The following is a 14,275-nucleotide window of genomic DNA, read 5'->3' on the forward strand; positions in this document are numbered from 1 at the left end:
AAGGACGAAATACTTCGACATGTGACGGCAGGCCCAGATCGGAGATAAGAGAACAGCAACAGATAACTTGCCTAGCGTAGACAAGTTACCGATCGAGTGGCGCTAGTAGCCAAATTAAATAGTCTACCTATGCGCGGGTAGATGGCGTGCGCGAGTTATATGAGCCGTATTAGTCGTCGCTTATTCATCGCTTGTTATCGATCGCCTTCTGCATGCCGTATCGATCGCTTTGGCTTCTCGAGACCTGCAACAATAAGGTGTTTATGTTGGCACATACGGCGGAGCACGCATCGAGCACGCATGGAGAACAATGGAGGAAAGATTAAACAAACAAAGTTACAAACCTTTTAAAAAGGCTCTTGCACTGGTAACGAGTTAGTCTCTGTCGGGTTTCCAAGCTGTAAAGACGGATTAATAAATCTGAACAAATCCATATTCAATTTATTTAATTACTTACCTGCGAATCTACGTACGCTCTGCAATACGTACACTTAACTGGCGCTGCGGACAGGATACTGCGACGCTGCTGAATCGAGATTCTCCTCCAATACCGTGACGGAAATCATCAGAGAGGAAGCGGCTGGTGTTTCAACCCCTTCGTCGCAGTACTTTTGGGACGTCAAGTTTGAGGCCCACCTTCGAACAGAGATTCACCTGGAATCATCAAAGAAGAGAGTAAGTCTTTGAAATTCCCTATTCACCTATCTTTACCTTATCCCTAAATACGACTGATTTGAGAGCAAAATGGCGCAGCAAATCACAGTGGAACAATTTAAATTGAGGTTAGCCATATGGCGTGACGCGATACCAATTTATGAAGGAGGAACAAAGCTCCTTTCTCACTTTCTCCAAACATGCGATAAATTTGTTGAAAATTTAGTCACTGCAGAGGAAGCATTAAATACAGCGCTATTTGCGTTAATTAAATCAAGAATTCGCGGAGAAGCTTTAAATTTAATAGTCGCGAATGATCCAGCAACATGGAATGATTGTAAAAATCTCTTAATAAATAGATATAGCGATCCCAGCTCGGAGGACCTGCTATACAATAAACTTAGCTCTTGTTTTCAACTATCGAATCAAAATTATGAAAAGTATGCTGATGAAATTAAACAACGTTTAAATAAGCTAAAAGAACATATAAACTTAAACAATCAAGACCGTAACTTGATAAGTATGAAGATTGGGTTTTACGAAAATGTTGCGAAAAATACGTTTATAAACGGAATAAAAGAGCCGTATCACACACATCTTACACATTTCGAGTTGGCGGATATAGAGGCTTGTCTGATAAAATGCAGAAAGCTTGACAATCACGAGCAACAAGCTGCATGTTTAAATTTCGCGAGACAACGCGAAAGTAAACCAAAAACCAATAATGTAAACAATAATTCAAAGGGTACAAGCCCGTTTATGAATCAGAGAAATAATAGTCCGTTCAATAACTCTGGAGCAAATAAAAGTCCGTTTTCATTTGCACCTAGACCCGCAACTGCACAAAATAATTTTGTACCGACATTTGCAAATAATTTCGGACGACCTATTCAGCAAAATCGACCGACACCGATGTCGATTAATACCAGAAACACCAATCGGCCAAATAATAATCAGAGCAACCGGTCAAATAATTTTGTCCCTCAGAATAAATTCTTTAGGAGTACCGGACCACCGAATTTCATTTCCGAAGAGTTGCATTATCAAGAGGAGCAGCAACCGGAGGAAGATGCTTACAATGAGGAGCAAGAAGATATTAACGTGAATGACGACAATTATGAAAATCAAGAGAATTCAGAAAATGAAAATTTTCAACGGGATTCCGATCCAACCGAAGAAACATAGTAAATTTAAATAACATAGGCAGTTCGCCCGAACTACCACACATAATAACTACAAATCCATCGCTTAAAATACTAATAGATTCGGGAGCATCATCATCGATTATTAACCCTAAAGTAGCCTACGATTTATTTTCAAATTACGTTTTTCCATATAAATTCGAAATTAAATCTTTGCATAAAATAACGCAAGGGACACATGCACTCACCTTTCCGATTTTGCAAGAGTTAGGTGACAATACACCAATTACATTTTTAATTGCTCCTTGGCATTCTACATATGATTGTCTAATAGGTCACAAGGACCTACAAAATTTAAAAGCAAATATTAACTATAGAACTCAAATATTTAGCACACCGAGATTTGAAATTAATTATTTAAACAATATGCCGGATAAATGTAAAATGGTTATACTGAGCAATCATCAGGAGACAAAAGTGCAAATCCGAACGGAACACATGAATGAAGAGGAAAAGGAGAAAATTATAGCTTTGTGTCAGAAATTTAGAGACTGTTTCTATAATGAGTGTGAAAAATTAACAGCCACAAATGCAGTCACACATAAAATAAGGACAAAGGGCGAAAATCCGATTTATGTCAAAAGTTATAAATATCCATATCACCTGAAGGAGATTATTCAAGATCAAGTGGGAAAATTATTAAATGACGAAATTATTCAATCAAGTAATTCACCTTATTCATCACCTGTCTGGATAGTACCCAAAAAGCAAGATGCAAGTGGAAAGAAGAAATGGAGAATGGTTATTGATTATCGTAAGTTGAATGATAAAACCATTGAGGATAAATACCCATTGCCGAGAATGGACGATATTTTAGAGAATTTAGGAAAATGCGCATATTTTACAACATTAGATCTAGCACAAGGATTCCATCAGATACCAGTTGATCGAGATTCAGTAGAGAAGACAGCATTCACAGTAGAAAATGGACACTACGAATACCGTCGTATGCCCTTTGGTTTAAAAAATGCACCAGCTACATTCCAGCGATTAATGGACAAAATTCTCAGAAAATATTTACACAAATTTTGCTTTGTATACATGGATGATATAGTCATATTTTCAAAATCTCTCCAAGAACATCTACAACATCTAAAATTAGTATTTGAAGAACTTCGGGAATACGGTTTGAAAGTGCAATTAGATAAGAGTGAGTTTTTAAGGAAAGAAGTACCTTTTTTGGGACATATAATTACACCAGGAGGAATTAAACCAAACCCAGATAAAATCAAGGCCATCGTAAAATATCCCATCCCAAGGACACAAAAAGAAATTAAAGCGTTTCTAGGATTAACAGGGTTTTATATAAAATTCATAAAAAACTACGCTAGAATATCAAAACCACTAACGAAAGCGCTTAAAAAGGAAGAAAAAATAAACATAGAGGATAGACAATATATAGAAGCATTCAATAGACTTAAAGAATTAATCGTCAATGCACCAATACTAGCTTATCCAGATTTCACAAAAATGTTTACTGTCACAACTGATGCGTCAAATGTCGCTATTGGTAGCGTTCTATCGCAAGATAAACATCTCATATCATGTTTTTCACGAACCCTGAATTCAGCTGAGCAAAACTATTCGACCATCGAAAAAGAACTACTAGCTATAGTCGAGGCGTGTCGACATTTTAGACCATACATATACGGGAGGAAATTTACAATCGAAACAGATCATAAACCACTAACTTGGCTCTGGTCTTTAAAAACACCAAATTCACGTTTGATTAGATGGAAAATAAAATTAGAGGAATATGATTATGAGATTAAATACAAGAAAGGAAGTGAAAATTATGTAGCTGACGCCTTAAGCAGAATAGAAATAAATAATCAGGAAGAGAATGATGACTCACTTTCAATGATTCCTCAAGTCTCGGATATAACATCGCGCCGAATCGAGGAAGTGGACGAGAGCCCCGGCGATGATCTAGAAACAGCTCACACTGCTGTAGAAGATCCAGTGTTTTCATTGCCTATAACAGACAAAAATATTCATGCATTTAATTATAGCATTATAATAAAATCGGGAAGGGACTACAATGTGAAAGTAAATAAAGATAAGCTCAAGATTCAGTATATGGTAAAGATAAACAAGGATGAAGCTGAAACACAATTATTAAAATTTCTAAATGAAAACGTAAAACCAGACAAACAATACGGGATTTACTTTACAAATGATGATTTGGAAATGATCGCTTACAGAGTACTGCTAAAACATTTCAATGAAAAACTAAAGTTGATTAAAACTAACACTTATACACCCGTAATAGACAAAAATAATTTTTTGAAGAAACTTGAAGAATATCATAATAGAACCCATAATGGAATTCAAGAGACAATAGCCCATTTTAAGAAAGAGTTATATACACTAAATATGGATAGGTTCGTACAAAACTATATTAACCAATGCGAACTATGCTTAGAACACAAATATGAGAGAAAGCCTTACGAAACAGGAAGGTATGGACCCATTATCGCTAATAGGCCCTTACAGCACATACATATGGACGTTTTTCATGTTGGAAAAGAAAAGTTTCTGACAATTATTGATATATTTTCGAAATACGCTCAAGCTTATCATCTATTGGATGGGAATGCTATAACAGTATTAAACAAACTGAGGCATTTCGCATCACATCACAATTTCCCAGATAAAATTACTACGGATAATGGGAGTGAATTTAACTCCGCTGTATTTAAAGAATTTTGTCGGATACACAAAATCGAATATCATCAAACTACAATCAATAGACACACGTCAAATGGACCAATAGAGAAATTACATTCAACTTTAAGAGAAAAATTAAGTATTTTAGTCGATAAAAATCCTCGAGAAACAATAAAGAATCATATGACTACAGCAATCCTAATATATAATCAGAGCATTCATTCATCAACAAATTTTGCACCGTTTACTCTACTGTATGGACCATATGAGGAACTGCATAAGCATGTCATCGAACCTGGAGTCGACATAACCGAAGAATATAATGAAATACGGAAAAATGAAATTTTACCGTTCTATGACGAATTGTATAAAAGACAGAAAGAGAAACAAAAATTACCTAATGATTCAAATAATGAGTTGGAAAGTAGAGAGGTATACGTTAAAACCCACCAACAGCAACGAAATAAAATCGCACCCCGTTATCAAAAGTTATTAGTTAAGAAACAACAAGGTCCCTCATTGGAATGTTATATACACGGACAACCACGTCGTTACAATCTAAAGAGCGCAAAGAGATTAAGAAAAACTTCTTCTTTGCAGGAAAATGATGACGATCCTGGGGATGGCGATGATTATGGCCATTTCGACGATAACCGTAAAAAGTGATGAAATTAATCCTGATGCGACACACTTTGATTATCAGCAAGGAGTTGGAAGAATTATAGAAAATTATCATTACGTACATTTCTTCATAAACACATCGTCGCTCAAACGCACCTATGGCAGAATTTTGACTGACTACACCATATTATCCTCAAGAAAAGAACTCAAGAACTCAAGTCTATTAATGGAAGCAAGATTATTATGTCAAGAAATCTATCAAGATCTGCAGGAGATAGCACCATTCGGTGGAAGAAGAAAGAGAGGATTAATAAATGGAGTAGGAATGATGATCAAATATATATTTGGAAATCCAGATTCAGATGACTTAGAAAAGATTAATAATTATTTGGAAAATTTTGAGAAACAACAAAATGAAGATATTTCGGTTTTGAATAAATCTATAAGTTGCATGAATCAAATTAGCAGAACGATAAATAGCAATACTGAAATAATTAACAAAAACTTACGGAATCTTATGAAAACTCTTAACGATCAAAATACGCGATTTGAATTAATTGAGACAATTGTAACTCTTATTGTGCAGGAGCAACATTTTCTAAATCTATTAGGGAAAATAAAAAGATCATTCGTTTTCATCGATGAAAAATTTAATTTGGAAATATTAACCCATGAACAAATACTAAGTCTAAAGACACATCTATTAGAACTTTATTCCCAAAAAGAGTTAATATCACATTATCATAATTTGTTAGACTTTCGATTTGCTCAGGGATCAGTCGTAACTATCCATGATTCCATAATTTATACCATAAAAATTCCTATCCTAAATTCCATTGAATTCTCCCTTTTTCAAAGACTTGCTATAATTAACCGAAATAACCAGACGGAGATCGTAACGATACCGTGGAAGCTGGATGGCTCGATAATAAAATTATTTTCAAGAAGATGTCAATTGATCTATCAGAGCGACTATGTATGCTATCAAATCCTCGCAGAAGACGCAAAAACAATAACAATTTCAATAAATGCGCCTCTAGCATTGGCGTATCCACTCCTAAACAACTTGACGCTGATATCCAGTAATTATAAAACAGAAATCGAAAATAACAAGAACAAGGAAACATTTTTTGGAACGAAGATCTTTGGAGGAAACAATCTGTTGATACAGGGACATAGGGTGGACGACAATCTCGGAGAACTTAAGGTGTCGGAAGTTCAACCATTGATCATCGAGGATCATCAACGGAGATTCGAACCGCTAAAAACGCAAGCAGTACCTACGATGGAGACACCAAAATTCACAAAATTCGGAATTGAATTCCATACATCAATAGCGTCATTTATAATTGTCATGCTGATTCTAATAATTGGAATAATTTTCATTATCTATAAATATAAATGTAAAAACAGGGGTTCATGTAAAAGCAGGAGTCCAAACAGGAGCCCACAACATACCGAGATAACAAATAACGAGGACGTCATTCAACTTGGGCATGGAGGAGTTATATGAGCCGTATTAGTCGTCGCTTATTCATCGCTTGTTATCGATCGCCTTCTGCATGCCGTATCGATCGCTTTGGCTTCTCGAGACCTGCAACAATAAGGTGTTTATGTTGGCACATACGGCGGAGCACGCATCGAGCACGCATGGAGAACAATGGAGGAAAGATTAAACAAACAAAGTTACAAACCTTTTAAAAAGGCTCTTGCACTGGTAACGAGTTAGTCTCTGTCGGGTTTCCAAGCTGTAAAGACGGATTAATAAATCTGAACAAATCCATATTCAATTTATTTAATTACTTACCTGCGAATCTACGTACGCTCTGCAATACGTACACTTAACTCGCGCATGTAACACAGGAGAGATGGAGCAACTCGGATATATAAGGAGCCCCGTAGCCAGCAGCGAGCATTAATGATCTGGCTCTCAACTGAGTAACATGCGAATGGTAGTACTCGCTGCTTACTCCGGTCTCCGCCATACCTGTCTATGAGCCCCAGGCTACCCCTAAAAGAAGATTTTTTTTATTGGCATCTTTAAATATATACGTGAAAGTTTATAGCAAAGAAAAATCTCAAGCCAAATTTAATAATTTGAAAAAATGAAGTGTTTTTGGCATTTCTCTGTTTTTATGAAAAAGGCGATAAATATGCATATCTGTGTGGGGAATGATCGTTAAGTAATCAATAAGTTGATTTTAGTCAGTACACATCGTAGAATATTAGACTACGGAACGGCAAGTGTGCATTAAAATAATATTTTTGAAAATTGTAACGTTTTTTTTAATAATCACTAGTCAGCTGATCTGATCTCACCTGCTGAACTTTAATGCTTGATGCTTGTATATAAAACTGATTTCACAACATTCATTAACGTATATTTATAATCATTCACAGAAACATTGCAAGCTAAAAACACTAGGCAATTCTTTCAATGATTTCATAAAATTTGAAGGAGAAATTACAATATAATTTTTATACAAATGTACAGATTTATGAAAATGCCCTGTTAGAAATGCTTACCAACGGTAAACTGTTGGCCAAAGTGACGTTTTTAGCAGGTTCATTGGCCAACCATAATTAACTGTTGGGTTATTTTTACCAGGGAGGAGACCAAACTTATCTTGTAAAAGGTATTTTTGGAAATTACAACGACAAGAACTGTATGCAAAAAGTGTACGTGGAGTTGTAAATAGTGATTTTGCCGAGAATTATCGACCTAATACCTATTTTTCTTATCAAAAATCGAGTCAACGGGAAATGCTATTCTTCGAAACCATGTTTTTGACCATCAAAACTGTTATAACTATTACCAGTAAGCCGAATATAGCACCAAAACCAAGCATAATTTGGGTGAGTTTTTTCAAACTTATATTTCATCTATTTTTCCGATTATAAATCATTCGTAATATGTATAAGACATGATAAGACCGTATTTTATTACTATTTCAAGTAATTTCCATTAATTTTTATGCGGGAAGAGAACAAAAATAAAACAATCAACCAACAAATTGTAAGAAGTAAGTACAATTACGTCTTTCATTCGTCATCGGAATGATTTTCATAATCTGAACCATCTAAGAAAATATCACTTTTATCACTCGCAAGCACATTGATTTGTTCTTCGTAGAATTGCGCATAAATAAATTACACAGCCTCACAATAAAAAAAATTGTAAGTCCCAAAAACTTGACCACGGTACTTATATGTTTTTGGGATCGCTGAATCCGAATCCAGGGTCATTTTAACCCCATCAGATCTTAAGTCAAGGTCTAATAGGGGTCAAATTATCAAAATACATTAAGAAAAGACTAAACCATGGTATCTTGGGGTTTTTGGGGTGCTGAATGCGAATCCGGGGTCAGTTTAAACCCATCAGAACTTTCTCAAGGTCAGTTGAAGGTCAAATTATCGAAATACATGTAAAATACACTAAAACCATGGTATCTTGGGATTTTTTCGGGCGCTGAATCCGAATCCGGGCTTATTACAACCCTATCAGGTCATGGTCAAGGTCAGTTGAAGGTCAAATCATAAAGATTCATAAAAAGTAAAATCAAACCATGACATTTAGGGGTTTTTGGGGTCGCTGAATCCGAATCCAGGGTCAGTATAGTCCCATAAGGTTATATTTATGGTCAGTTCAAGGTTAGTTCAAGGTCATGAACGTAAAGAGAGTGAAAAAAATAGTTATAAACTGAAACAATGCAAAAGGTAATGTAAACCATAAAGCAAAGAACAATATATATGCAAGTACCATCGTATCCTTTAATACTATATCATAGTTTGCTGCTCCTTCATTTACTTTAAATTTGTTAGAAGTATATGCAATTCAATAAAATACCCGTAAAAATATTAAGCCCATTACTCTTTTTTATGGTAACGAACTATTTTATTGTCAAATGATCTACGAAGTGGATTACGCTTCCGCTACTCCGATGTTGATGGTAGATCTCTTTTTAACGACCAACAGTAATCTGCTAACATATTTACGTCCCATCTTCCTTGGTACCTGCGCTCCATTTCCTTGATATCTTGGTGAAATCTCTCTCCCTGCTCTTCGCTGTAATCACCTAGGTTTTCTGGAAACTCATCAACATGCGAATATAAAAAGTGTAATTTTAGATTCATTAGGCAGTCTTCATTATCGGGTGTCTCTCTCAGTGTAAGTCCCAAGACGATTGATGTTGACTACCTTGGGTTTGTGTTAAGGTCTTCTTTCCCAAATGGTTTCTAAAGTCATGTTACAGTAATCTTCATCTCACTTCTATCAATTGTATTTCCTACTGGATAAGAACGGATATGAATATGCTGTTTGTTTGCCCCCAGGGTACCTCCACGTGGTGACGGTGGGAAACGACCGATTCTTTTTTTCGGTCGGCTAAACCCCTGGGTGAAGGCTTTAGAGCCGTCATGGCAAACAGACAGCAAAAAATTACGATGCAGGGATTCGGAACCCCAGTATCGGCAGCTGGTCAGGGTGAGCAAGCAGGCCCGCAGGCGTCGTCATCGAGCGACCGCAGCTCTTTGTTAGTGGGAAACTTGGCTTTCAAAGAGTATAATACTACAAGAATTTATCATTTGAGGTCTGGTGACCAAGAATGCCTTATAGCAAAACGGGATAGTTTTTGTTACATTTGTGGCAAGTATGAGACCCCAAAAAATAGAAGAAAAATCAATCAAAATATTAAAGAGCAGTACAAGAACATGTTTACTTAGACATGAAAATTGACGAATTTGATTGGGTTCCTAAAATCATATGCGGAATATGTAGGAAAATGCTACAGAAAGGCTAAATGGTAAAACTGAAGTAAAAATGAAAGTGCCTACGATATGGAAGGAACCTTTAAGGAAAGAAGACTGTTATTTTTGTAATACGAATTTGCATGGAGTTAATAGTAAAATCAAGTCGCACATTAATTACGCCAACGTTGAAAGTGTCACGAAACCTATATATGAATCGTCAATTGATAAAAGAGAAGATCCACTGGGTACGTACGTAAGTGGAAGTATGGATCTTGAGGACAGTTTAGAAAAACATGATAAAGATGAAATGATAGAAGAAGAAATGGAGGAAGGAGATGTTATTGCGGAAGAAGAAAAATCGCCTGATGAAGACAATGACGTTGCTGGTACAAATGATACAAGTGACGAGGAATACATCCCCTATAATGCTGAGAAGGAGAAAGGTCCACTTACACAAGAAAAAGTGAATGATCTCATACGCGATTTGGGCCTACCAAAGGATGGGGCGGAGTACTTGGCTTCATGGCTAAAAGAAAATACTAATGAAGCTGGAAAAATTCAAGTTTCTTACTACCGAGACAGAGATAAGAAATATCGTGATTATTTCGCTAAAGATGAAGAATTTTCCTTAGTTTACTGCAAAGATATAGTTGGGTTGATGAATTGCTTTAAACATGGATGTTACAACCCCAACGAGTGGAGATTGTTCATCGATTCGTCGACGAGAAGTTTAAAAGCCGTTCTGTTACACAATACAAATATTTATGCAGCCATTCCCATAGGATATTCGGTAATACTGAATGAAGAGTACTGTAACATGAAAGTAATATTAGACCGAATAAAATGCAATGATCATAAATGGCAAATATGTGGGGATCTTAAAATCATAACAATACTTCTGGGGCAGCAATCGGGATTCACAACATATCCTTGCTATTTATGTGAATGGGATAGTAGGGATAGAAAGAATCATTACATAAAGAGTGGCTGGCCCCTTAGAAAAAAATTCGAACCGGGTTCTAAAAATATAAAAGAAAGGCCACTTGTTGATCCATCAAAAATTTTTATACCACCTCTGCACATTAAATTGGGACTTATGAAACAATGGGTAAAATCTTTAGACAAAGACGGTAGCTGCTTTAAGTATCTGCGAAATCAGTTTCCCAAATTAAGTGATGCTAAAGTAAATGAAGGAATTTTCCATGGCCCTCAGATTCGTAAGATGATAAATGATGAAATTTTTGTTACGAAAATGAATCATACAGAGAGAGAAGCATGGTTATATTTAGAGGACGTAATTAAAAATTTTCTTGGAAATCGTAAGAGCCCAAAATACGAACAAATAGTTTTAAATTTAGTAAACAGAATCTAAAATTACACTTTTTATATTCGCATGTTGATGAGTTTCCAGAAAACCTAGGTGATTACAGCGAAGAGCAGGGAGAGACATTTCACCAAGATATCAAGGAAATGGAGCGCAGGTACCAAGGAAGATGGGACGTAAATATGTTAGCGGATTACTGTTGGTCATTAAAAAAAGATCTACCATCAACATCGGAGAAGCGGAAACATAATTCACTTCGTAGATCATTTGACAATAAAATAGTTCGTGTTACCATAAAAAAGAGTAATGGGCTTAATATTTTTACGGATATTTTATTGAATTGCATATACCTCTAACAAATTTAAAGTAAATGAAGGAGCAGCAAACTATGATATAGTATTAAAGGATACGATGGTACTTGCATATATATTGTTCTTTGATTTATGGTTTACATTACCTTTTGCATTGTTTCAGTTTATAACTATTTTTTTCACTCTCTTTACGTTCATGACCTTGAACTAACCTTGAACTGACCATAAATATAACCTTATGGGACTATACTGACCCTGGTTTCGGATTCAGCGACCCCAAAAACCCCCAAATGTCATGGTTTGATTTTACTTTTTATGAATCTTTATGATTTGACCTTCAACTGACCTTGACCATGATCTGATAGGGTTGTAATAGGTAATCGTTTAACATAATGTATATTTAATGATGTATACGTATACAAAGCAAGGAATAATTCTAAAACCCAACGCGTAATCCCACTTACCCAATACTCTCCAAGTTTGATAATTCATTTTATAAACACGTCGGCACATCCAAGGAAGGCAAGCAAAGCGGGGAATAAATCTAACACCTGAATGTGCAAACCCACTTACTCCATACTCACCGAGTATAATAATTTATTTAAGGTGCACCTCGGCACATCGAAGAAAGGCGAGCAAAGCAAGGAATAAATATAAAACCTAAATGCGTAAACCCACTAACCCCATACTGTCCAAGCTTGATAATTCATTTTATAAACACGTCGGCACATCCAAGGAAGGCGAGCAAAGCGGAGAATCAATCTAAAAGCTGAATGTGCAAACACACTTACCACACATTCTCCAAGTACAATAATTTCTTTTAGTAACACGTCGGCACATCCAAGGAAGGCGAGCGAAGCGGGGAATAAATATAAAACCTAAATGCGTAAACCCACTAATCCCATACTGTCCAATTTTAATAATTTACTTAAGGTACACCTCGGCACATCGAAAAAAGGCGAGAAAAGGGAAGGCGAGCAAAGCGGGGAATAAACCTAAAAGCTGAATGTGCCAACCCACTTACCCCATACTGTCTGAGTTTAATAATTTACTTAAGGTACACCTCGGCTATCGAAAAAAGGCGAGAAAAGGGAAGGCGAGCGAAGCGGGGAATAAATCTAAAACCTGAATGTGCAAACCGACTTACCCCGTAATGTCCGAGTTTAATAATTTATTTAAGCCACACCTCGACACATCGAAGAAAGGCGAGAAAAGGGAAGGCGAGTGAAGCGGGGAATAAATCTAAAACCTGAACGTGCAAACCGACTTACCCCATAATATCCGAGTTTAATAATTTATTTAAGCCACACCTCGACACATCGAAGAAAGGCGAGCAAATCAAGGAATAAATATGAAACCTAGATGCGTAAACCCACTTACCCAATACGGTCCGAGATTAATAATTTATTTAAGGTCCACCTCGGCACATCGACAAAAGGCGTCCAAAGGGAAGGCGAGCAAAGCGGGGAATAAATCTAAAAGCTGAATGTGCAAACCGACTTACTCCATACTGTCCGAGTTTAATAATTCATTTTAAAAACACGTCGGCACATCGAAGAAAGGCGAGCAAAGCGGGGAATAAACCTAAAAGCTGAATGTGCCAACCCACTTACACCATACTGTCTGAGTTTAATAATTTACTTAAGGTACACCTCGGCTATCCAAAAAAGGCGAGAAAAGGGAAGGCGAGCGAAGCGGGGAATAAATCTAAAACCTGAATGTGCAAACCGACTTACTCCATACTGTCCGAGTTTAATAATTTATTTAAGCCACACATCGAAGAAAGGCGAGCAAAGCAAGGAATAAATATAAAACCCAACGCGTAATCCCACTTACCCAATACTCTCCAAGTTTGATAATTCATTTTATAAACACGTCGGCACATCCAAGGAAGGCAAGCAAAGCGGGGAATAAATCTAAAAGCTGAATGTGTAAACCCAATTAGCCCATACTGTCCGAGTTTAATAATTTATTTAAGGTATACCTCGACACATCCAATGCGACGCTGTGCCTCCCAACACAGGTGCGCAACACTTGACGGCTCGTACGCGCCAAGATTTTTCGTTAATCTCGGGATTTAATGTAATCGCCGACGTTTGGGAGAACGTGGGGGAAAGAAGGAGGAAGTAATCACACAATTTATTAAATTGTATTGCACGTATATTTATCCCAGGCCTTCCTTAAAACGTGGTGGCCGTAGCCGCCCACACACAATAGCCACGCAGGGCTCGCCGTCACACCTCTACTCTCATATACACGCGCGCGCCTCGAAGCTCTCGCCTCTGACGTCGCGCAGTCTGACCCGTCTGCTCTCTCTCTCTCTCACACCCGAATTTCGGCTCGGCGCGACCCGCTCGAGTAGCGATACGGCCGGCGCGCTCTCTCTCTCCCGCTCTCTCTCTCTCTCCCGCACGTATACTCGCGAGCACAGCGCGCGCTCACGGCAGCGTTGTCGGCCGAACCAACGCGGTCCCCCCTCTCTACTCTCGAGCACGCACACACGTATCTGCGCGCTCACTAACAGCTCGCGCCAGCGGTCCCGGCCTGGCGATGCCTGAACCGACGCCGGCGTAGCTATCTGCTTTCCCCTCCCTTTTCTACTCTCTCCCGCTCTTCTCTGTGCTCGCGCGCACCGAATTTGCCTCGCGTTGGCAGCAAGCCCGACCTGCTGCTACCGAACAGCGAGGATTTCTCGGACGCCCCGATGCTTCTCTCTCTCTCTCTCGCTCTCGCACACACACACT

This window comes from Nasonia vitripennis (assembly GCF_009193385.2).
Source record: "Nasonia vitripennis strain AsymCx chromosome 5 unlocalized genomic scaffold, Nvit_psr_1.1 chr5_random0003, whole genome shotgun sequence".
In the NCBI taxonomy this organism is placed as follows: domain Eukaryota; kingdom Metazoa; phylum Arthropoda; class Insecta; order Hymenoptera; family Pteromalidae; genus Nasonia; species Nasonia vitripennis.